Source organism: Gymnogyps californianus, chromosome 2 (genome assembly GCF_018139145.2).
Source record: "Gymnogyps californianus isolate 813 chromosome 2, ASM1813914v2, whole genome shotgun sequence".
Lineage (NCBI taxonomy): Eukaryota > Metazoa > Chordata > Aves > Accipitriformes > Cathartidae > Gymnogyps > Gymnogyps californianus.
In genome coordinates this window covers 36,323,413-36,349,984 of record NC_059472.1, presented here as the reverse complement: position 1 = coordinate 36,349,984, position 26,572 = coordinate 36,323,413, and the positions used below count along the sequence as shown (strand labels likewise).

Below are 26,572 nucleotides of genomic sequence, written 5' to 3'. Positions count from 1 at the left end.
TCACTGAAGAAGGGAGACGCTACCAATTACAACTAGCTTCACATGGGAGAAACTGGAACACAGGGACAGTTGCTCTTTACAAATTTGAGAATAAATAATAAGCTAATTCAACGCTGCATCATCCACTCTAGCCAAATCTTACAGACACATCAAACAGCACTAAGTCAGCTGAATGGTAAACAGTGATGAACAGTAAACACTGAGGACTGACCTCTTGCCTTAACCGTTAGGATTTTAGTGCACAGTAAAGCAGAGTCATGCCCCAAATTTTATTATTATTAAACATCCAGAATATCAGTGGATGATACGAGGTACAGATGAGAAATTAAAGAAAGTTAGCTTTTCTATTAAGAGTTTTAAAGTGTTCTGGTGATAATTTTTATCAGTATCAGACAGAATCATGAAAAAAAAACCTGTTTAACTGAGCCCAAGCACAAATACTCCTGAAAACTACAAGAGCTGTCAGAGATAACACTATTTGATGAGAACACCAAGAGCGAGAGACTGCAGCCTACCAAGTAAAACAAAAGTGAAAGGAAAAGTAGCAGCAGCTGGAATTCATTTGATTTACAATCAAATAATTAAATACTCTGATATGAAATAAAAATCAACTTTAGGACAATTGGTCTGTGCTCCTTTTTATAATGAGGTTGATGTGACAAAATTGAGATTTAACTGAAGTATTGTGAAAATTCAAAAACTTCAAATTTTACTTGGTGAGGGTAAAAGAGAAAAAAACAAACTTGTGCTAATACAACGGCAATCCCTGATTGTAGGAATATTTAAAACAATGACAGTTACATGTTCAACAGAAACCGGACTTGTTCACTTCTTGTCTGACAAAAGTGCAGGTTTGCTACTAGTGCCAGTAATAACAAATGGCAGCTCTAAAACATGGAAGACAATACTAATTTCATCTGAATAAAGTAACAGCAAAATTTAGGTATGCAGGTAATTATCTGCAGTAGAAACAAGACATAACATTCTAACAGAGACCTAATTCTGAGCAGAAATGCTACACAATCTCAAATAACCCCCAGTGTGGTTAACGTTGCATATTTAAGTCTATGATAAGACAGGAAACATGTTAGGACTTGGGTCTATTGCTAAATCTTAAGAGAAAAGTTCAACACACTGAATTCCAAAACAGCAATCTATTTTTCAACTTCAGTTTGTTCTAGGTTTTCCCTAAAATGAACTGCAAAGTAGGTGCATATGTATGACTGAAGGGAAAGGCTCAGAAACTTAATCTGAAATATTTAGAACATCTAGCAAATCCTGTCCCATCCTGAGAACTCCTACACACACATATTGATGTTATATTGCACATCGATATGAAAAGCTAAGTCAGACGCAATCTTTGAAAATAGATGGCAGGCACATTACAACTGCTTCCAACTGCAAATAGCAGGGCTGACAGATCTTCCCTCAATGTAAAATTAGTGGCCCCGCTATGTTTACATATTTTACATTTTCCACAAAAGCAATCTCAAAAGCATTATCTTACTCTAATGTAACAAAAATATCAACAACATGGACGGCATGTTTCATTTTCTTAAAGACTGCGCTTAAGCATGTTGTACCGAAGCACAAGATGATACAAGGTCAGTTAAATGGGGAGAAAAGTCAAGTTTGGAAGAATACACAGCTATTTTGTTGCTTTGCTTTCGGCAAAGAGACTCCCATCTTTATCTTTCAAACACATGGTTGTCATGACTCTCTCATCTTGAAACTGCAGTACTTCACAGTTCACAGGACTATTTCTTACAACCCTTAGCAAATCACCCTTAATATGAGATTTATGAGTTATTTAGATTTTTACAAATTGCCTGTCCAGGTTCTTAAGAACCCACATTTTCTAAGCTTCAAGTTAATAACATAATAATAAATAACATTGTATAAGCCATTTACCTTGAGTGAAGAGGGTATCCTTCTGAGAAGAGATCAGTCAAGTCCCTGAAATTAACTGTCCCTTCTCCTGTGCAATTTCTTTCCCAAAACTACACAGAAAATAAGCAGGGCATGCAACGTATCAAGACAAAAAGGCCTCACAGAGAACATTGTGCTGGCAGTTTTAACAGCAGTACGGCAAAAGAAGACAGAGATGATCTGTGAAATAATCTGGACGTAAAGTCATATATGGCTTTCAAAAGTCAGAAATTCAACCACAAGCCAACAGACAACCAAAGCAACCGTGAGAGAACTGATGTGCTCTGTGCTTCCAAACTACGCTTCCACCCGAGAAGCAGGATGCCCCACGGGGCCACCTTCAACACCAAGTGTAGGGCCACTACCATTGTCCAAGGGCAATCCAGCCAGCCTTACTTGCTGAGCAACATTTCAGGACCATCTTGCGGCAGTTTTGTTCTATGACGTGCATTTGTATCAACTGATTTACAGATGACGCTGCGGTGCTAATTTTGACCGATAAGGCCATGTAGGGTCCTGGACATTGGAAAGTTGATTTTCTCTTTATTGCTTATGATGGCAGTTGTGGGTTTGGGATGCTGTTGTTTTGGAACATCTACACAGACACTGATAGCTACTCAGATTTTGGAAATTGCTTCTAACTTAGCTCATCAGAGCCAAGGTTCAGGGACAATCACTTGTTCTGCCAGACAACAGCCTAACAGGGGTGGATACAATATAATTTAAGTGAACTAAGGCCATTAATTAATATTAAAAAGAGTTTTGTTCTCCAACTGGAGTGATTCTCTTGGTAAGCATGTTTGACACTGCATGTGTTTGCTGATGTTACCGTTCAAAGAAAGTTAAGGTATCAGGGAGCAGCTTTTTTCCTTGAAAGGCCTTTGAAAAAAAAACTTTTTCTTTTTTTTTAATGTTACATGGGAGTGAGTGCAACATACAGTGATGACCATCCAGAAATTTAAGCCCTTCCAGATCAGTAGACAAAGATATCTAAAGAAATTTTAAAAACATGGAAAGAAGCCAATAAAGAATGGCAAATCTATGTCCCTATTAGCCGAGAGAGATGCAATTTCTTAAATTATCTGCTGTCTGGAGACTTCAGATTTAACACAATTCTGAATATGCTAGCTGTACATACTATATATAGGCATATACTAGTTGGCACTGAGGAGGGGTATATGTGAGAACACTTTTTGAGAGGAGCAACAGGGGAGAGCCCCCAGTGGAAGTAATGAGTGATGCGTTGGGAATTAAGTAACAGGGTCAATTAAAATGTCTCAGTTTTAGAAAACCAGGCAATATGAGATTACAGCTCCTGGCTGCAATGTTGTTCTTCTCTACTAAAGCATGGTTTTAAAAAAAACTTCTGTGGTGGCAATATTATTTTATGAATTTAATATTTCATAATACAAGGGGAAAAAACAGCAAAGGGAGTACTGAGCCGAGTATACCCCTACATAACACTGACACTAACATTTGTATTTGCAATGGAAATTAGAGAAGGATAAGAAAGAAGAGGAAGTGATAAAGTACCCATTTAGGTTTTAGGTACTTAGGAAGCTTCCACGACACAGGATCCCTGCAATCTTTAATATATCACACTCACTTAATATCTATGCTATATGTAAATTTATATAGATGAACCACCTTTATTAATATATAGCCTGCAGTACCTCAGCCACTCTCAGAGTCAGAGCAGTGGGCAGGTAAGAAAAATCAGACTGCAAAGTCCTCAGACTCCACAGCTGTGAAGAGGGCTAAATGTAAGTATCAAATAAATACAAAGAACAAGCAAAACGATGCCTAAAGCATAATGGAGGAGAACCAAGATGGAAGGCAACATGAAGGGAAATACTTCTGAGCAGATGGCTCCTTTTAACCAGACAATTTACTATGGCCTAAAAGTAGTCTTCTAAACCAACTGTATTAAGACATATAGAAGTAATTTTTATTTGAACAATTTTCTCAAAAATCTCTTACTTGGGCATAGCACTGCTTCCCTTCTCCATCACAGTTGTCTTTCTAGTAACATCTCCCCAATCTTTCCAACTGGACGTGACTTCAGCTGTAAAACTGCACTTCATCCAACAGTGCAGTAGAGAACCAAAGTTATCCAGCAGTCTGTTATGCCCAGGGGAGTTTTAAAATCTGTGCAAGAACCCTCTTGCCTCTATTGTCAGTATTAGAAAGTCTGGGCCTATCCCAAATAGTTAAAGGCCCTTTTGGATTTAGCTGGATACAATTCTGACCTAATATTTGGACTTGGATTAAAGGCCAAGCACGTTAAGTATATGCTAATGTCACGGATCTCAATGCTAGATAATTTAAGTGTGCTCTGCTGAAGACCATTCCTGAAACTCTTTCAGAGGCCAAAACTGATATAGAGAAACCCAATTATTAAAGTAGCATATCTCAGCAGGAACTTGTATACCAGTTCTTCAAAATCTGTGCTAGTTGCCTACTGATTTCCAAGTACAGTTGAAGATGTTCACATTGAAGTGTAAAGTCCTAAGTGGCTTGCAACATGCCTCTTCTTGCTTTCCGTATGTTTTATATCTATATCTAGCTATATATATGTGTATATATAGCTTATCTTGAATAACACATACCTAAATTAATAAAATAAATAATACAAATAGTAAGCAGAGAACACAACTTTTTTCCCCTTCTATACTTTGATGACAAGTAGGGCCTACAACAAACCCTAGGAAACATACTAAAAGAAAAATCAGCTTCTTTCAAAGCATAGTGCTGGCATTTCAAATATTAGGAAATGGATGATGGCTATGAGTATTAGTAATCATCTGGAAGTCAAGTGATCTGTTACCCTGTAGTAACTCTACCACAGTTTTGATGCCATGAAATTCTAATTCCCTTACTTCAAAACCCAGTCTTCCCCCCACCTCTGACTATTCTTTCTAATCTTCTCATATTCATTCTTTATTTTTAAAATGTTTATTATTTTGAAAACTGCATTTGCACTTGTCAGAGAAAGCTAGGTATTAACACTTGAAACCAATTCCTTGGAGATACCAAAGTTTCAATATTATCACATTCTCATAAAGATTATATTAGATTTCATACAACGACTACCTCTTCTCTAAGTAAACCTTTGAAGGTATGACTTCTATTCTTAGGGGAAAAAGGAACAGACAAGATTTCTATAACCCTACAGCCTGCATGCTGTGCATGTCATGTAGCAATAAATAATTCATATTTTGACCTTATGGGATACCTTTTACTCATGGTTTTCAAAGAGCTTTTGCAAAGGTGGGTATATGTTTTAGTATCTGCAGTTGACAGATCTCAGGATGAACAGAGAAATAAAATGACCTATTCAAGGTCATTCAGTAAGCCAGATGCATTTAAGTGGGTAATACCAGGCATGCTGCCTTTTTACTCAGGTTGCAACGATGACACCATGAAAACAGTCAGATACCACCTTGAACTTCAGTGATACTCACGAGAAAGTATGACGGATGTTAGCTCTTTTACAAATATAGAAGTCCAAACATATTCATGGGGGAAAAGGAGAAAAAAATTACTAACTCTAGTAATGTGTTACCAGGACAGTACAGAAACGCTCCAGAATCATCTTGTGCAAACACTCTGGAAAGGGCACTGGCTCCACGGGTAGAGCTGTCAGGATCTGTTGAACAGGGATCAACAAAGCTGTCCTCTTCCACACTGAGAATTTCTTGGAGACCATATCAGATACCAGACTGAACTTGCAGAAAGCAGTAGTAGTTGTAGTATACTATTATATGAATTGTACAGAGAGGTACTTCAGCAGATTATTTTCTGATACTGATTTTATGACACCTTGTGAACAGTCCAACCAGAAAATAATTAATTTTACAAAGACTGATTCTACTTACAGCAACATTACCTGAAGAAGGTACACTACTAGGACTTAAGTTATTGTCCTGGTTTCGGTGGGGACAGAGTTAATTTTCTTCCTAGGAGCTGGTATAGTGCTGTGGTTTGGATTTAGGATGAGAATAATGTTGATAACACACTGATGTTTTAGTTGTTGCTGAGCAGTGCTTACGCTAAGTCAAGGACTTTTCACCTTCTCATACTGCCCTGCCAGCGAGGAGGCTGGGGGTGCACAAGAAGTTGGGAGGGGACACAGCCAGGACAGCTGACCCAAACTGGCCAAAGGGATATTCCATACCATATGACATCATGCTGAACAAAAAAACTGGGGGGAGCTGGCCGGGGAGTGGCGGCCGCTGCTCGGGGACTGGCTGGGCATCGGTCAGTGGGTGGTGAGCAACTGCATTGTGCATCAGTTGTTTTGTATATTCTTTTATCATTATATTATTTTTCCTTCCTTTTCTGTCCTATTAAACTGTATTTCTCTCAACCCACAAGTTTTACCTTTTTGCCGATTCTCTCCCCCATCCCACTGGGGGAAAATGAGCAAGCAGCTGTGTGGTGCTTAGTTGCCAGCTGGGGTTAAATCACGACAGTTATGTAAAACAGAACTGAGGCACATTTAAAATTCTAGGAAATCTAAGATACTCTTTTATATTTTCATGAGCTAAAAAGTGGTGTTTTCCCTGGTGTTAATATTTCACTTTAACTTCTGAAAAATACTTTGAATAAAAAATAAATGTGCAAAAAGCTTTGTATAGAAAACTGTTTAATTGCAACCCCAAACTGATACATAAATATGAGAATATTTATGAGAATGTACCACTGTAGGAACACAGTTTATTTGTTAGTTAACTCCACAGCAATAATGCTTTGGATTAAATACTTAAGCTTGCAATTCTCTGAACTGTCTTACCTAATGTTAAGTCCAAGGCTCCATGCGTGTCCTTAACTGTAAAGATTATGTGTAAATGCTTTCTTGGAGTAAGATCAGAATGTTCTATACTTTTCAGGATGTAGTCCTTATGTTGTCTCAGACTGCTGAGGTCTTAGAAGCATATAACATGCATAAATTATCTGTTCAGCTGCCCTCTGAAGTGCAGCAGTAGTCGGACCCAAGGTCCTTATGTGTTAGCCAAGAAAGATAACAAAGAAATAAGCCTTGGGTTGTTTCTTTGTTTTGCTTGTGTTTGTTTCTTCCCCCCTCCCCCCCCCACCCCAAGAAAGAACATACTATAATCTGCCACAGAGGGAGCCTACTCTCTTCAAATAACATGATGTTTAAACAAACCCAAGATTTATATTTTACAGGGGAAAAAAATTATCACCACTGGCTTATAACAATTGGTAGTAAAACACTATTTCATAAAAGGTCAGCACTTCAAAGCTAGATTTAACTAACGCCACCACTGGAATGTTTCCTTTACAGAAAACAAGCTTTTAAAAAGACAAAAAAAATCACAAACCACACACACTCCTTATTCTGCCTGTGCTAAAATGAGGTAAACCCAAAACCTGGCTATTGACAAACTAAAGTATCATTGTGAAAAAACCACCCTGATTTTTGTCTGTGCGATCAGAATGAAATGGAGTTAAAAGACATACAGCATGCACTAAGAAAAGACAGATTTGCCAGAATTTTCCTGGGATTAATTAAAGGGGAATCATTTTAAATCCCTCTCTTCTTCCCAAGCCTCTCCAAGCTGAATTTACTCCATTTAGGTAACAAATGCAAAGTAGGCAGGGAGGCATGTGCTATTTTCCAATCAAGTCATCCACAGCAAAGCAATCTGGTTGAGAGAAGAGAATGTTTTAAGCTTTCAAAATATAAAATCATTCAGAAGACCAAATGAAATACACTCCCCTGTGCAAATGGAGTCCTCCAGACAGTAAAACGAAATGTGCATATATGTCATCAAAAAATTCCTGCGCAGGATTTACAAGAAGCCATCAAAAGTCTTGATATTTATGCCCGACTGCAAAAATATTTTAATGTAACGGAGAGATAAGTAATGCTTCTCGGTGGAGTTCAGTCTCCGATTTGTCTACAGCTGACGTGTAAACAGAAACATCAGCATCGAGGACTGGGATGAACACAAGCCCCCGTGGCGAAAGGAGATGGACAATTACGATTACCACACACAGCACATGTTTCACCACAATTCTCCCCATACCTTCTTTGTATTTAAGCTCCTTACCTTTTTTTTTTGCCACTACTTTCACCACCTGTGCTTAAGCAGAAATTATTATAAGCTTATTAGCTGTAAGTGGTCACGTCTACAAACATGGGAAGGGCTGGTGCTTGGTGCCAATGAGCTTTCACTAATCTGCACCCTACCAGTGCTCCCACTGTGCCTCCGGATTGACTGTCAGGAGGTCAAAACCGTCCCCTGAGCCAACGGGGGGCACAAAAATCACGTTCCTGTCTCCCTCTCTTCTGCTAAAGGCTGCTATCAATCTAATTCTCACATCTATGGAAAACGAACGTGTTGAGTTACTTTGGGTTTTTTTCATTTTCAAGGTATTTGTTATGTCACGTACGTTCTGCAAAGCCAGTGATCTCCACAGCTTGTGTGGGGAGTTGTTTGAAGAGAAAATCTCCCTCAGAAGATCACGCACCTCGGGAATGGGGATCTTCAGAGTTCCTAACTCATTTACAAATGAAGAGAGCCAAATTCAACACTTTCTTGTAATAAATATTTCACCTTAATTTTGGTGCTGTATGTAAAAAAAAAGGTCTAAATCTGCACCTTGTCTACTCTTCCACTAGCAAATTAAACGTATCAGGAAAAACAATTCTTTTAGCTAGATCTGTAGGGGCAAATTACTACTTTTATCCTCCAGTTACACAGCCAGCACTTAGCTTGGTGAGCAGCATGCAAATAACTATGTGTTATACTGTAACTATAATCTATGTATTAATTTATTTGTAACAATTATACAAAATGGTTTACTGACAAGTTAAAAACATCTCAATGTCCAGAATATTCCTGTGACAATAATTCACTTGTAGTAACCTAAATATTACTGGTATAGTGGCGATGGTGCCCTCTTGCCACAGTAATTTCAAACCCAAGTTAGACCAGGTAAGCACTGACACAGGTGAGCAATGCTTCGATATGGGACAACAAGGAAAGACCCCACAAGGTTTGGAAAGTTGTCTGCTGGGAGCAGAAAAGCCTGTCACGCTTTACTTGTATCTGTATGCGAGATGCAGTCTAAGAAATGATAGCTTTTATCAGTTACTCTCTCAGAGCACATAGAAAGGGAAACCAAATTAGATATTTAGATAACACTGAAAGGAAACTAAGCTTACACGTATTGCACACAGGCGTTTCACCTACTTACCAAAGGGCAGATAAGAACTTTTTGTGCAACTCATAATGGAAACCTTCGTACTTAGCTATGAGCGATACTAGAAGAGTCATTTTAACTATTTTGTTTCCAGCAATGATTAGGAAATATGAGCGTCTCTGTTATACTGTGGCAAGAAATAATGATCAGAATTAAAAGAAGAATATGCAGGCACTATAAAGCACATGTCACTGGTTAAAGGTTTAATATATCCCTCAGTTTGGTTGATATGTTAACATGTTTTATGTTTTAAAGAAGCATACAGGGTATTTATTAAGTAGCTATAATTGTTGGAGATATTGCAGTTATTGGAATACGAAACTAGTTAGTCTATTATTTACAAAATAGCTGTGAAAAGTACACGTCCTTCTATTAGTTTTCTATTTTAATCAGTGAAACTATGGGAACAATCCCATAATAGTTCAATAACATTTCAATAATAACATTTCAGTAATAACGTTTCAATACCTCTTTGTACTTCAAAAAGAACATGAAAGAATATAACTAGATAAAATCGCTTTCTTTCTCAAGTATGAAATCCATCTCTTCAATTCATTTTCCTTTCTACTCCATATATTAAGAACATTTTTTCTCTACCGAGTTGTTTTTGGTTTTTGCACCCTACAAGTACAACAAATCCAGAATACCTCTACGAAGTTGGTACTTATGAGGCAGAAAGCTGGCAATAACTGCCCCTATTTTCAGGTGGAATAGCTGTCACACAAACAGTCCTAATTCATACAAGTCATTAACACAACAGAAACAACCATCTCACGTTGAAGAATTACACTACTACCTGTAGATTAAGATTACTCAGTTACTTTTTAACGAGGTCTGTCGGGTAACTCTCCCAACCCACCATCTCTTGCAGAGGCCGGCTGTAACCCCCACAGCCCAGCTTCAGCAGGGAGCACGGAGCAGCACCGTGAGCCTCCTCTGAAGAGCTGGGGCTTCAACAGGTCCAGGCAAATTTCGAGCGCAGCTCAAACCTGGATATCTGAAGGCTGCTCATCAGTAAAAGAGGGGAATGCATGGGTAGTGTTTTTAAATGACTTAAAGTTTGTTTGGGGGGGGGGTTTGGTGTGAGGGGGCTTAGAAAACTGTAGAAGGAATTAGTCTATGACAGTGTGTGCTGTTTGGCATTTGAGAAGAGTAGTTTTCATTTCACTGTATTTTAACAACCAGGAAAGTTTCAAAATCTTGTGTGACCAGATCAAACTCATGTGGTAGCAGTCACTGAGCCGTTTAAGTGCCTTAAAGCTTTCAGCAGCAGCTCTTTGCTGCAGGTACAGGCATGGCTAAAATGAATACAATTTGTCTCCAAAAAGAAATGGAATTAAACCCAGCAATCTATGTACAGTGCAAGCTTCAGCATGATTTGAGAAGAAAAAAACCCAACCAACCACTCTTCATTTTATCAGTATTTGAAAATTCTCCCTTCCTCCAAAAAGCATTTTTCAGGATCTTATTTAGCTTATTACCATATGCTTGCAATTTCTACTCTCTGTAGAAGTCATTCTGGAAAACCAAAGGAAAATTTTTGTGAACCACAGATATAATAAAATAACCCCCTCCATGAAATGGTCTAAAAGCTTGGATTGCTTCTGCTCCACCTCCCCACATCTGGCACACGCATCAGATTACAGGCCAGAAGGCAAAGCAAAGAGACGGAAAGGGAGATAGTGGCTGGATCACAACTATAAGGAAGCACACCTTCTATAATTCAGACTTTTTTTTACCAAATGCCAATACGTCAAAGTGTGATAAATAAACCCAAACATGGGAGAACTCCACACATGTGCACGCACAGATGCACAAACATCCCCCCTGCTTCAATCAGTTCCCCGAAAGGCAGTGAATTACACGAAATATGTTTGGATGACTTCAGAACTATTGCTCTGTGCCAAAAGTGCAACTGGGCTTCTGATTTTGTTAACGGACAAAATTCACAGGAAAATGGCAATCATTTGTCTGTAATTCACAAGACTGTTTCACTTTTTCTAATTTGTGAAGTATTTCATAGGTAGGAACAAAACCAAAACCCACTGAATTGTCTAAATGCCACAATATTGTCAAATAAACATAGTTTATCAATTGGTCTTTTTGCTGTTTAAGTTTTGCAAACTTAAAACTCAATCAGGAAGATGCATGCATCTACACAAGGATGTAAGGAGCTGGTTGGGAGTGTCGTTTCCCAGACCTCTCTCTGAAGCCACATTCTCCTCGTCCGTTCAACCCCACATCAGCAGCACAACGGCATAAAACTTCCACTGAGTCTTTAAAGCTTAGCAATAAATCCGCTGTAGTCTGAATTATCAAAATTATTCAAACCATTCAAATGATTTTTTTGTTCCAAATGGACTTGGCACGCTGGTCAGGAACTTGTCGAGTCAAACACGAGCAACAAAAGTGGAATTCTTCTTGCTAAGCTAATTGATGGTCCTACAAAAACGAAACACGCAACTGCATATTCAAAACTTTCAAAGACGCACTGTATTACAGTTACGGAGCGCCTTCCCCTCTGTGCCTGGTGTAATATGATAGTAATTGCTGTGAAAGGGCGAGAGACCGACTATATGTTAAATCCTGCCATCTGTAGGTGCTTTACACAGTTCCATTTGCTGCTGCCGGGTCAAAAGTTTACCCTATTTTCGCTTGTTCATAACCAATCACACAAGTCTCTGCTATGTGTAATCTTTGACCCACTCTCAAAGCAATTTTTGTATTATACAGTCATATGATTACACTGAAAAAACCCACACATTTTATTAAGAATACACTTCTTGTTGGTTAGCTTTATTATTATTATTTCCATATTCAGTAAGTGTACTGTACCGACCTTGTTCTTCCCAGTTAACTCCCTTGGAGCACAATCATAGTGCCATGAATTCTCCCCGCAAAATGCTCCAGCATTTCTGGCTAGTTGCAATCCAGAACCACATGCAAAACAGGGCTGGAAAGCATTCACGGTACCTGTCGTTTTAAAAGTAGGGGGAAGCAACTGCTCAGTTTGTCCTAATAGGGAGAAAAGATGCTCTGTAAACATTTAAATTAATGTTCACAGTGAAAACAAAAATTGTCTCTGAAAATTAGGATTGTCATAAGAATATCCCTACATATTTACCTTAAAAATTAAATTAAATATGCAAAAATGGATTGCATGGAAACATTTATGCTACTGATATTATTATTATTATTATTATTATTAAAATATCTAAGGAACAAGTAGTCCCATGAACAACAGAATTAATTAAGCCTCATCTCCCACAGATTTACACCTCCTGGTTGGTTGACTTTGGTGTCTAGAAAGGTGAAAGCTTTGAACGAAGCTTTTCCCACAGTTGGGACATTTGTTTAAAGTCTCTCTTTTCCCATCACTAGGATTCCCAGGCAACTAATAGGACTATTTCATGCTGTAACCTTTCCCTCTGTGAGGGCACCTTTAGGTGCTTCCACCTATACTCAGCTACTTATTTTCACAAAACTTGTGGGATCTGAATTTTGAGACCTACACTGTGCCAAAAAATGCGATTGAAATCACCAACAGGTTCAAAAGCTACTAAGGGGAGATGAAGGGACATGTGTGCATGTACACAAGTGCACGGTGTGACCTCATGAGCCTTGTTTCCATAGGAAATGAGGCTAAAAATAAAGGAAAATATTTGACCTTATTATAATTTCACAGAAAGCTAATTTAGATGGACCAAACTAAGCAGCTGGCTATACTAACAGATCACCTAAAAGTAGTATCACAATATTTAAATCCATCTCGTAGATTTTGCTAGACAGTTTTCAAAGGAAAACAGACACACAGGCCCCATTTATCTTCTAACAGGAGATACAGATAAATAGATACTTTTCCATAGACAGGTATTTTACTGTAATCTATGAATTGTGATAGATTTGCAATCCTTTAATTTTTTTTTAAATCTAGCATTTATGCAAGTGTGTTCTGTCTCCAAGGATATAAACACAAGTCAGCACTCATATGAATAGTTGCATTGCTCCATTTCACATTTGACTCTTAGATGCTAAACCCTTCATAAATGTAACAGAGAAGAAAAGCAAGCCCATGCCACTGAGAAGATCAGTTAAGTAATAGATACCAGAGAATAATCAAACAAATAACAGCATTAAGCCATTTCTAAACAGGTCATAAAATATGTTCACATACAAAATTCAAATAGTTATGAAATCCAGTCATTTACTAAAAGACAGAATAAAAATTATCCCAAATAAATACATCAAAATATAGATTCTAAGGCCAAAACAGTCCATCATCTCACCTCTTGTACAACAAAGACCATAGCATCTTACTTAGCAGCTCCTAAAGCAAGTCCGATACTCTGGCATCCGCCAGCGAAGGTTACTGCATTTATTCGTTGTTACTAACAACCTACCCATCTCAGACCTGACCATATCTGGACATACACGTACTGTCAAAAGCAGAACAAACAAAATACGCACTTCTAAATCGGCGTCTGTGCTTGGAGATACTTCCATGGCTCTCTTCTGCAAATATAGTTAGAAAAAAGTTGTTCAGTGAGCCGTCATTCATGTCTAAAAGCTTTAACAAATTTCCAGACAAGGTAGACCTTTGATCTATATGCCTACCTAATACTTGAATAATTCTCCATGTGCCCATAAAGATGCTGATTTTTTTCTTATTTTTGTGTGCCTTATTAACAACAGTGACAGAAGATTAATTTAAAATCCTGCAGAAGCAAACAGATTGTTAAAGTGTCACAACTTTACTGAACCCTGTAATTTTTCTTGCTGTAGGAAAATGTAAGAACTCTATCTGAAACGGAAACCAGATTTGAAAGAACAAACAACAAACAAAAGTTTGGAGAAGCCCTGAGACCATCTTTTAATTATTAAAGGTAAGAACTGGAACCTTAGAGAAATCTTCTAAATTAGAATATAGCTAGGTAGGAGTCCCATCAGAATAAAAATACACGGGAACTGAACCCAAGCTGTTACATACTCTTTAATGAGGCACATCTCTCTAGAATTTTATTCATCAAGTCATATACTACTTCCATCATATACTACTTCCATAAACTGATCAGTCTCAGTCAATGCCTAATCTTCGGAAAACAGAAAAAGCTACTGGTAATGTTGTATTTCTCCTAAACAAAAAAAAAAAAAAGTAAAATAGAAATCAACATTTTAAAGCAATGAAACAGATTTATCCAACTGGAAAACATGTTAGCAGATGTTATTTTATATATAAATATAAAATAATGAATTATAAAATGATATCATATACCAGACATTAGCTATTAGATACTATATAAGATTATATACAACATAGATATTTATTTTATATATTATATACATAAATATATAAAAAAATTAAAATGTGTGCACATATACACACAGCATTCAGACATCTGCTAACAGGACTGGTGTCACCTATGATCCAGGCCAGGAACAAGTGAATAGTCTTTCGTCCAGGGGAAAGCAAGATGGATGATGTTTAGAGGAAACCCACTCCACTCAGCTTATCAGCAGCAAAATGGGCAAAGAACAGTGGAAAAAGCCTGGTATAAAAGAAGAAACAAAGAAAACAAGGCAACAGAACTGACTCTGAAGAACACAAACAGGAAGGCTGAAGGTACCCAAAGGTATCTACATGTCTGAACAGAGGGAAATTTTTCACCTTGGCAGAAAAGTTTGATCAAGAGCAGAGCTCAAACAACTGCAAGAGACGACAAGACTGAAGAAGTGAAGCTGAGAACTCAGGAAACCTGACTCAAACCCCAAGGTGATCCAGTAGCATGGAAACGCTATAAAGCCATTTGCTATTTTGTCTAACTTTGTGCATCTCTTCTCATTTTTCTACAATGCAAAATGTGATTTTAGAAAGTTTCTCACTGAGCATGAATTTATACTATTCTTTATATTACTGGGGCAATTTGGAGAGTTCAACACTGATTTCAGCAATTTGGTTAGCTGACTCACACGAGCCCCATTCCTGATAAGGAGAAACTGTCCCCAGCAAACAGATCTTTCATGCCAGAGTCAGAAACCTTACAGGAGTCTGATGAGGTTCAGGGGACTTTATAAGTACCTGGATTTCATGTAGGTCCACAGAGCAATGACATGAGGAACTACGATGCAGGAGAATTGCTTTCATTCAGTTTTATTTAAGAACAACAATTCTGCTATACATACTAGAGGCCAGGCTAATTGTAATAACTCTTTACAACAATGCATATATTTCTCTATTTGACTGTATTTGAATTAAGTAAACCAGATTATTTGTATAAATACACATACACAAAAGTAACTTAAAGTTTTTTCTACCATCAGCTGAAAGAGAGAAATATAGTAAGTTGAGATCTTAAAGCTAGCACCCTCTTTGTACATGATTTTTCTATTATTTCATTTTCACCTGAACCATCTTCATTATTATAAGAGCTTAATGGTTTCCTAAGTGTGAAAATTCTTAAAACAGTGAATCTGAAAAAAATACAAAAGTTAAAAATTATAAATCATATAAAAATCTAAATCTTCATTTAGTATTTAACCTTATGATGATAAAAATACGCAACCAAGTGTGGAGATAATTGTTAGAAGCATTTGTTTTGGATGACCTGCATAGATTAAAAAGGTATTCAGTGCTCTCATGTAATGGGTATGCGCATTATCTCAGGATAATAAAAATTTTATAGACTATCACTGCATACCAATGAAGAGTACACATACAATTTTTTTTTTTTTTAATTTTTGTTTTATATATACAGAGCTTTCCAGCTTCCCATGCTCTTTTCAGGTTTAATAGTTACAGTCTCAAATTAATTTCAAAATTCTAAAAGGCAATATAAAACTATAATATCAAAATCCACTAAAAATTAGTATTTGACTTCTCAAATGGCAATTAGAAGTTCGAATCTGAATTACTTCATATGCAAATAAGATGCTTTTTACATGGCATGGTAGCTTGTAATTGATAAGGGCATTTTTAATGAACTATTTGAAAGGATGTGGCTTTCTATGAAAAGAGGTTGCTTATTACAAGGGGTTTGGAATTATACTTTGGTGGTTGGATGCAGAACATCGCACCAGCTAATTCTCACAGACCTCACTTCCTAGTCCTCAGGGTAGTCACCAACCTGACCAGCCTGCACATGCCACAAGTAGCGATCCTAGAAATACTGTCAAGATGTCATCATGGAAATAAGACTGGACCATGAGAAAAGGGAGTCTCTTCTACCTGGCCCCTTCCACTCCATTTTCTTCCACTCTCCTGGAGGCAGACCTCTAAATGGGATTGTGGCAAACCTCCAATACAGTCCAGTTGCTGGGCAGCATTTGCTGCTGCAAAGCTGCTCTCCATCTCCTTTGGTAAAAAGCAGAGCAGATGGAAATTTCCTGTAGGCTGGTCTTAGCCCACAGACCACTGTTTGGACCATACTCCTCTACGAGTAAGAGCAATCTATTCGTTGCATTAAACTGACTGGCCCTACTGTCCTCTTTTACAACACAACCCCATCCAATCCCTTAACCCCGTGATAAAACACAGTGCAACGTGAGCACATTTCATCGGCTGTGCTTGGTCTAGGAACTAAGCCATGAAGGAAAATATGGCGATGTCACGCTAAGCAAAGAAACACATGAGTAACTCTGGCAAGCACCTAAGATAAGGCTCTTCTGAATGACTGAGGGTAATGTTATATTGATGTTATAATAAATTATTACCTACATACACAGACACAGAGTAAGCAGAAGCAGCAGCAGCAGAAGCTGTGCAACCATCCTCTTCAGAGTGGCAGCTGTATGTTCTCTTAAAACATTGGAAGACAAGAACAGGAAGGAATCCTTTACACAACTAAAAATGTTATAAACCTTGCTGTGTCCTGAAAGTTTCCAAGTCTTATTTAAAAGGAAAGAAACACCTCAATATATCTAACAACCATGGTTTTTCACAGGACGCAAAGGAGTTCTCACTTTCATTGGTCTTCCCTTGTCTCCTCTGCTAAATTACAGCTAAAAACAGTAGGGAGCTGGAAGGAGAACTCTGTCCTGATTTCTGTTCCCTTCGCAATCACTGTCGGGTGTATCTTGGTTTTTACATAGAGGCTGTTAAGACTGCTTTTGCTTTTAAAACTCCATTCAGAAAGATGAGTCAAGGTTCTGATCATCGATGTAGCTCTTCTGGTTGTTCCAGTGACAAAAAAATGGGTTAGCCAGCTTTTCCTGAAGAAGGAAAAACCTTGGGTAGCACAGGATGAAATAGTCCTTTTAAGGACTATTAACTTCCTTGCATAAAGTCAAAAGATGGTCACTATGAATGTATGATATTTCATTAGGTCTTGAGTAAGTATTCTCCACTATTTATCTGATAGTTGAAGAGGAAAGCTAGGAAAGGGAAGGGAAATGTTTCATATTATGTTTAGGACAGAGTAATGTTTGTGGAGCTCTGCCTAAAGGTTTCTTACAGGGCTTTGCAAAATGCAGTGCTACCTCTCACGTGAAGAAAAGCCTCTCTCCAAAGATCTGTCACAAGAAGAAAAGGTCCACTGTCAATTACCGTACGCAGCAAGTGCTGCAGCTTCAGTAACCAAGCAGAGCTTCCCTGGAGAAACTCTCCCGGGAGAGCTCCCTTTCCCTGGAAAGGCTCCTCACCAGCCCTTCCCAGCAAACAGAGTATGTGGGGAATATTCAGTAGGTATTTGCTGCTCAAGTGCCTGGTATCAGCAGAGACAGAGAAGTGGTGACAGGCCCTTTCTGGATGAAAAGTTAGGGCTCTCCTCAAAGGCCCCAAGCAGCCTAAAACGTATTTGAACCAACCCAAGAGTGTACAGGAGCAGAAGAGGAACTCTTTCTTATCCTTTTGTACTCATGCTTTTCTGCCATACTAAGTGCATGAGCCGAGTCAAAGGCAGGATGGGTGAATTAGCTCAGTAAAAAGCTGTCCAAAAAAGCTGAGCAATCAGTCCTCAAAAAATTAATGATAAAAGACTTTGAATAAAGCCAGTTTGTAATGGAATGTAAGAAGGGAAGTCCCTAAAGAGAAAAACTGTCTACCAGCTCTGCAGCAGGTTTTGCTGCCCCATGCAGTTTACCATGGCAAGAAGCCAACTTGGCAAGGCTTGCTCTTCTCCAAGGAGCCTGGCAGCACGCCAGCCACACTCACAGGTCTCATTTCTGCTGCCAAGCTTGAGGGGCAATCGAAGATCCTGTTTTGTGAATCTGCAGATCTGGTTATGACCGAGAATATTTGTGTTTTAAAATGTTCTTAAGCAAGTCAAGTTCCCTCTGTTTATACAGTGACTGAACAGGCGAAACAAAATACTTAACCCAGCTAGAGAAAATGAGCCACAGATTGTTAATTATATGGCTATTTGCACTTTGACTGGAAGAGGAAGTAAGCCGGTTATAACTACTTTGGGCTTTACTCCTGCAACTGCATTGAAACCACATTTATGACAGCTGAAACTATGCAATTTTATATAAATGTGGGCACTTCCTGTTTTTGAAACAAGTCCTCGGCTGCTTGCCCTTACCTCACAGTAACGTTGCTGGAACCAGAATGTATTAAATGTGCTCAGTTTTGAAAACTAGTCTTAAGATCTTATTTTACTATTTTAAACGTGTAGATAAAATGCATATATTGGACTACTGCTCTCAAGCATCTCTATTTCTAGGACCTAACTGTACTCCTTAGGCATTAGGAAACACATATGTTTTCCACGTGTGAGACTGAAACACCCAGCTGTCACCCAGGGCGTGCTCAGTCCCTGGTGACGTGGTCACGGTCACTCTTGGACAGGGAAGCAAGCGTGCCGCGTTCCCCTGAGCAGGCAGGCTGTGCTCTGAATTACACACGCCGGCAGATCTATCTTTTTCCACTCACTATGCAGTATTTCAAGTAATTTGTAATAGCAGCTTTGTTATTTTGCACAGTACAGTATTAATTCTTCCTTGTGGCAAGCGTATGTTCAATTTTATAGACACTAAGTATGGGAAGTAACACAGTCCTCCTGGCATAAATCGAAGAAAACCATTATTTGACTAGAAGATAATTTTGAAAATACCATTTAACAACCCTAATAAGCAGCAGTATGTTTCCTGTGCCTTTTCTCTTACTTTGCTTATTTATGTTAATTGGATCTCACAAACCAAATTTCTGCAATGAGTACAATTACACAAATCAGCACTCTGCTTTTTCATTGACAGTCATTTTCCTAAGAGATTACAGCAGGAAGACTAATCATATTGTTCAACTGAAAAGTAAATGCATATCCAGTAATTCCTGATGATAAAATGTGATAATTCTTACTTACAAAAAAAACCCCACCCACATTTAATTTACAATGTATTCCTCCAGATTTAGTTTGTGACATACTGCTTGAGAGTGAAGCACCCCCTATAAATGAAAGATATTTACAGTCACGATCACCAAAATCCTTAACACAGACAAGTGTCAGCATTTCTACTGCCTTTCTTTTGCTCTCCAAGACCACAACCTCTTACTTCTGACCATTAGGATCCTACCCTTTAACAATGACAACTTGCCAGCTTTGCAGTGCTAACAGAGAGTGAACGATTACAGACCTCTTGGTCTCAAACTGGAAAAAGATTAAATAAAGATTCAGTTTAAAAGTCCTTATGCAAAAACCTCCAACTAAAAGAAACACTAAAGCTAAAATTTCAAATTCAATTACACCCAATTTATTGACTTCACTTAACTTTCAAAGTAAACACGGTATACAGTCTAACTCACGCACTTCTTTAAAAACACTTCCCTTGGTTGCCTTCTTCCTGCCTCAAGTGAAGGCACGGTTTCAAAGTGGCAGACAAGCCAATTTGCAACTAGAAGAGGTTGGTCCTGCCATCCCTCTTCCAGGTCGTCTTCAGCACAGACATTTGTCCAACTCTGCAGTTAGCAAGTTCAAAGAGTTAAAGAGCCAGCCAAGTAACCCAACCAAAAATGCGGTTAGCTGACCACTGGTTTGGCTCCCTGAGCCAACTCACCCCAGAGTCCCAGTCGCAGCAGGGCTGGCACAAGGGAGACGGGGTAATACCTCAGCAGGGAGGGTGCAAGCCATGCTTCTGGAAGTCATCAGACCAAGGTTAGGTGCAATGACGCCACATTTGTGACATCTCCACAAAAACTGGCCCCATGTTCAAACCCTATCCTCCAAACAAGGGAGGACATAGAAAAATCCAATTCATGGGGTGCAGTCCAAAGCTGCCACATAACCGTTAAGAGCCTCACTGAGCTACAGGGTCAAATTCGAAGTCTCAGCTCCTCTTCTGATTTTTTGTTTGACTGAAGCTTACTGTTTCTACACAGAAGCACTCAAGTCCAGATCTTTGCAAACTTACTCCCAAAAGTAATGCACGCATTTCTAATAAGGAAAAGAAAAAAAGACTTAATGAAGGCAACCCGGATTAGCTAAATGATACATCATAGTGGAACAATTCTGCTGTTAAAGATCATGCAGATGTTACGATGGAGGCAAAGAAAGCCTTTCTTTAGCTACAGCACAGCTGCTGCATACAACTTCAAAAAGACTTGGCACAGGACTTCAGCCACAAAACTTCCCCCTCACTTCATTTCATGTATGTCATCTGAAACTTCAGCGAGCTGCACCAAGGACAAAACTGACACAAGGGTTGTTTGGACCATCTTATCGACAGTGGGGCAGCTCCTTGCGCTGCCAATACTCACATGCACCTTCACAAAACTCGGCTATACATCTCCATTTCTCCTCAACCCTCAAAAGCGATGATATCCCACACTGCTGTCCCTCTTATTCATACTTGCATTATCTTCTACTTTAAAGAAGACAACCGAATTACCACATAATTAACATATATTAAAGCTTCAAAAATAGCCATAATAAAAAGTAAAGGAACTTATCTGTTAAAGTAACATTAGAAAGTATTACCAACTTTCGTTCGCATCCTTCATACGCTGAGCTACTCTGAACAGTCAGACACCCTGACCATGAAGCTGAAAATGCCATAGCTTACAATCACATTGAATGTACATGCTTAATGCCAGTCTTGTATTTTCCACATAATATATGCACTACAGAGAAAATAGATATTGTCTAAATTAAAAGTTCAGCTTTTCCCTTTAAATGTGTCAAAGTAGTACAGCTAGTTACATATAGTACACAAGAACTTGCATTGATTTCATATATTTAACAGTAAAGCACACAGAACTTAATTTGATCTGCATACTAACATTACACTTACTTGTGATTTCCTTTCAGTGATGATATTGATAGGAGATGTACCTGAGAAACCTGAACTGCTTTAAGATGCATGTATGTGTATGAGATTAATTTAGAGCATTCCTGGTGCATGGGAACAGAACCTTAGAAACTATTTTTAATTTCTCCCTTTTTCTTCTTTTATTAATTCATATGACATCAGCCTATTGACTCTTATGACATTCTTAGCTTCCGCCATGTGAAGCCATAAACCGATTTGTCACCTACAATATTCTTCCCACAACTGTCAAGTTACAGACAAAGAACAATTAGTCCACATGAGAAAACAGCAGTTGGAGCAACTAAAATTCTGTTAACATTCAAACTTCATAAGTAAAACAGAGTAGAAAAAACTGCAGAAACAAGGAAATACACGCAGAAATGCACCGAACAAGGTTTTTTAAAAAAATTACTCAATTACTTCATTACTAAGAACTCGATAAAAAGCTGGAAACCCACGACTTTAAAGCATATTAGTAACGTTGATTAAAAACAGTGAAGAAAACTCATTATAGCAAAGGTAAAGCTTGAAATACTAGAAATATTAACCACAGTATTACTGTATTCATGAAAACATAACACTTCAAAATGACCTACTTTAACAATAGTAAAAAAATGAAAGAATATGGGCACTAACCCCCTGACTCTACTGGTTTTATAAAACACCATCTACTTCTCAGAATTAGTAACAGACTCATGAAACTGAACCAATTTGTTCAACAGATGTTTCAGTTAACCCAAAGGAATTTTACTTTTCTATTGTAGAAATAGAGCGTGCTGAATAAAGTTCCACTATTATTAGCAGCTTTCAAAATATATTAGCTCAAAATTAGCTTCCATTTCCATTCTTTCTTTCTTTCACATAACAGAAAACATTTTCCATACCAGATTAGATGTGCCACCGAAATAAAGTAGGCACATTGATAAAACAAGTCACCCTACTCCTCCCCCCTGCCCCCCGTTTTATGGGATACGCAGGAACAGCAGAGTTTTTATTTTTCTTGGCGTTCCTCTCTCCACATTAGCTGATAATCTTCCCCGTGTAGCTCTGCCAGCGCGCTGCCCCGCAGGCCCACAACACCCCTGCTGTTCCCGTCCCGTGCTTTTCTCCAGCAGGCTCTGCGAATTGTGCGATCCTTTCGTAATGTGTGCTATTGCATCAGTCTAATTGCAACATAATTTTCAATGCTCTAGGTAAAGCAAATAATTTCATTTTTAACTTCTGCTCATAAAATACAGATTGTTTCCCCCGCCCTCCCCCCCCCTTTTTTGTTTATGTTTAAAGATTTAAAGAACGACTTGCACTGCATGGCAGTAGTCAAACAAAAATACCTCAGGTTTTCTTAGAAAGCAGCACTTAAAAATACTGCTCTGTGCCTAAAGCATTACTGCAGCCTTTCACAGAGCCATACGTAGTAGAACCCCCATGAGCAGGCTGGAAGGGGAACGTGCATTCTTACTCTGTGTATTTAATATAATATTTAGCCATTATCAAAGCTTCATAGCTTTTACTGTCTCTCTCTCTCCGGCAATAGAGAGTAACAGCTTATCTGGCAAACACAGTCACTACGTTTCTAGGCACTGAAGACACGCTCTTGGTTAATTCATAAAAGCTGATCTAATGTTAGATATTTTGCATTCAAGTTAGCTAAGTTAAAACAATATTTAGCTTAACCATGCCTTGGCCAAAATTTTCTCTGTTATCTACTGATTACAACAGCATTGTAGCTAGCTATGGACATCACACTGGGAAAATACAAATCCTGAGCCTGAAGAAATGCAGATGAAATTCTGACCTCAAGCCATTCTGATAGTGGGCATTACAAACACTGTCTACTTTGTATCTGATACAATAACCAGGCACAAGAGGCATGTGCCTGCGATGAATGATGAATTTATGTGTTATTTTGGTTTTATGTACATGTATTATCTGAGTTGACAGCATTAAAAAATGCTCTGCTTCTTGCACCCCAAATCATATTACGTGATACAAACATCTACACTGAAACCAATCTGCAGAGGCAAGCGCTCACAGGAGGAAATGTCAGAAGTAAGTTTTAGAGAAATCTGAACTTTGCCTTTGTTTGCTTCTGTGGCATGGTATACACCGCAGTTATGTCATACCATTTCCACAGCACCTCTGCTTCATTCAGCATACAGAATTACCACTAATCAAAACAGTAATCTGTTTTACTCTTGGTATTTGGCGTATGGTCCGATACCTTATTTACGGCATGCTACTCAAATTTTTTTTGGAAGACGGAACAAGTAATTTCTTTGTGAATTCAGTGGTGCAGCTGAGTGCTTCATCAACATAATGGTTAGTCCTACTGTTACTCTGTTACTCCTAACTTAGAATAACTGTGTTATTCCTACTTCCTAACTAAAGCAGTGACAGCTTTAAGGTCAAAATGATTCCCTGATTCTGAAGACAACTTCGTCTCCAGTTTGGCACAACTCAGACCTAATTTTTTTCACAGCACTTTGCATTACATTGTGCTTTATATAGCACTTTCAAACCTCAACCCCCACTGCCTCACTCGCAGTTATCAGTGCTCAGCACTTTTCCAAATCAGATCCAAAGATCTCAAGTCATCCGCAAGTGAGCAAGGCACATACAGTTAGCAAAGACATGAGAAAAGCCAGGATTGAGCAACTTACCTAGCATCACCTAGGAAGTCTGCAGCACAGCCAGGAAGAAAGTCCCGTTCGCCAGGGCAGCATGCAGCTGCGCAGAGCACCAGAACGGCTTCTGTCTCCGGCGATCCCCTGCCTCGCCCGCCACGCACGTCCCGACTTCTGCTGGAAGTGAGGCAGGGGTACTACAGAGAACAGCCTTCTGCACCGCATCAACCAGATTCATTCCCGGAGCAAGTCCATCCTGTGCACGGAACGAAGCAGGGGTCCTGCAGAAAAAAACAGCATGTCAGCACATGGTTAAATACCATTAAATTGTAAGGCTTCCTCGCGAGGGTCCAGAGAAAGAGCTTTGCAAAGACAAGCTCAGTTTTGACATTGCTTGACTTGGACGCTGCCACACTGCAAAAACGTTTGCATTCACCACTTCTAGAAAAAAGAAATTGAGACATCAGACCTTGTACGATAGGGTCACACTGACACCTACAAAAAACAGCAGTGGGGTCGAAACCTTTAGTTATACCGTGCAGCTCTTGTGGCAAAGCACTAAACTGGTTGCAAACACAAAACAATTATCTGCATGGGGACTAGCCATAGGTGATGGTTAAAAACATATTCTCAAGGAGCTTCAACTGAAATCAAAGAGTATTTATATTCAAAGATCTCTGTAGAAAAGGACCTTCCAGAACAAACTCCTCTGCCTGTTTTCCTCAAGCCATATCCTCTGGCCTATGTTGATTCAAGCCCTGGTCCTTCTTTGTTCCTACCTTCAGCGCCCTTGCCAAGTCTCTCCTCACCCCCACTCCCCAAGGCTTGTCACCTCTCCTGGCTCAGTCACTTCCAGGCTTGGCTGGCAGAGCCACACTCTCCCCTTGACTCCTCCTCCTTCCTCCCTCCTTCGTTCCCCAACTTGCTGTCGTATTAACTCTCACTCTCACCCCAGGTCTGCCTCCCCTCTTCACAGTCTACGGTATTTTGGGGCCAGGACCATGCCAGGGCCCCGTGCATGCCAGTGCCCCACAGGTCCGCTTCTGGCTCTCAGGCACTGGGGTACAAGGCATCGGTTTCGTCCCCCAGCTCAGCCTCCCCCTCCCCTTCCCCTTCCAGGCCATACAGCTCTCTCATGCTCAAGACGGCATGCAAGAACTGTGATTTCTTTAAAAGGTTACAGTTTGGTTAGATCTCAGATTTTCGCACTGCTGACAAAGGCAAAGCCATGACTCATAAGCCACTCTTCTTCCTCAGTGCCTATCACCAGCGCCTCCCACACTGCCATCTAACTCTTAGTTTCTGCTTCAAAGGGAGGGACACGGAGCATTTCCAAAAAAAGGTTCTCTTTTTAAAAAAAAAAAAATCTACAATGAAAAATAACTTTTTCCACATATTCTTACAGACAGCTAAGTAATTTTGGCAGAGAAAAAAAATTAAGCTGGAGGCAACTGCCTAGCCCCAAAGGCTAATGTTTTGCAAAGTTATAAAAAACTCCAACCAGCATCCAATACTAGGAAGCATCGGGCAGCCATCCTTACTGCAATTCCTGGCACTCCCCTTTCAGCCCTTAACAGCCTAAGTCATTCAGCTCGCTGAGACGAGAACTGTGCAAATATTAACACCTGAGACCAGTGGTCAAACTGAGGAGTACCAGCCACGGGTGGACAGTGCCAGAGTGAACGCCACGCAAGCCGCCTTTGTCTTCACCACCAGTTTTGTTGCATGCCTACAAGCAACGTTCAAACAGCGTCGTCAGATGACAGCACACAGTCCAGCTAGCGTTTCTTCAGATGCCACCGTTTTCATCCTAGAGGTACCAATGCTTGCCTGAAAAGCTACAGCTGCCCACAAAATACTTCTAGGCCACGAAAACCTGAAGTAAAATGGGTTAGCTTCATTCCCGATGAAGGTCACACACAACTAACAGAGATAATTTAAGCAAAGCCATTTTACTTCACATTTGCACTAAATTAGGAGCAGTCATGTATCAGTTACAAAGAGGAAGGGTAACTTTGTACAATACTATTGCTTGTGATCGTCTGCCCCTGCCTGGAGGGGAAATAACCTTCTTGTATGAAACTCTGGGAAACTTTTTCTTTCCTTTTCTCTATTTAGCAGTTATTTATCTCAGTATGGAAAACAAATGCAGCACACTGTCAAGTAATATACCAAAAGAGGAAAACCCCTCAAAACAGACAACACATTCTTTTAGAGCAAAATCCAATTTACAGATTTTTTTACTGAGCTCTTAATAGCAAACAAGACAACAATTTCTTGATGGTTCTTGTAAACACTTCTGTACAAACATGGTCCAGAAGAGCAGATCAAGAAAAGAGAAAAACAGTGTTACATGCTCACAGATGGATGCAAATTATAGTGTGGATTAAATGCACTATGACATGTATTTTTCAATAAGAAACAATTATTTCCAAGGAATGACTAACTATTCCTGTGAGATCGTATTTAGTCCAGAGACATTTGCTGTACCTAACTTTCAAAAAGCACTTATTAACTACGGCAAAAAAAGTATGTGACCCACATGCACA

The 26,572-nt window shown here is 39.1% G+C and overlaps 1 protein-coding gene across 1 annotated transcript in view; it reads right to left on the bottom strand.

Annotated features, from left to right (window-relative positions):
* The window catches only part of NCOA2 (nuclear receptor coactivator 2), a 196,165-nt gene that overhangs the window by 101,216 nt on the left and 68,377 nt on the right, over nucleotides 1–26,572 (bottom strand). Inside the window, exon 4 of the mRNA XM_050892444.1 lies at nucleotides 24,060–24,304. The gene's annotated coding sequence lies outside the window, so the exon portion shown is untranslated. The remainder of the gene's footprint in view (nucleotides 1–24,059; nucleotides 24,305–26,572) is intronic.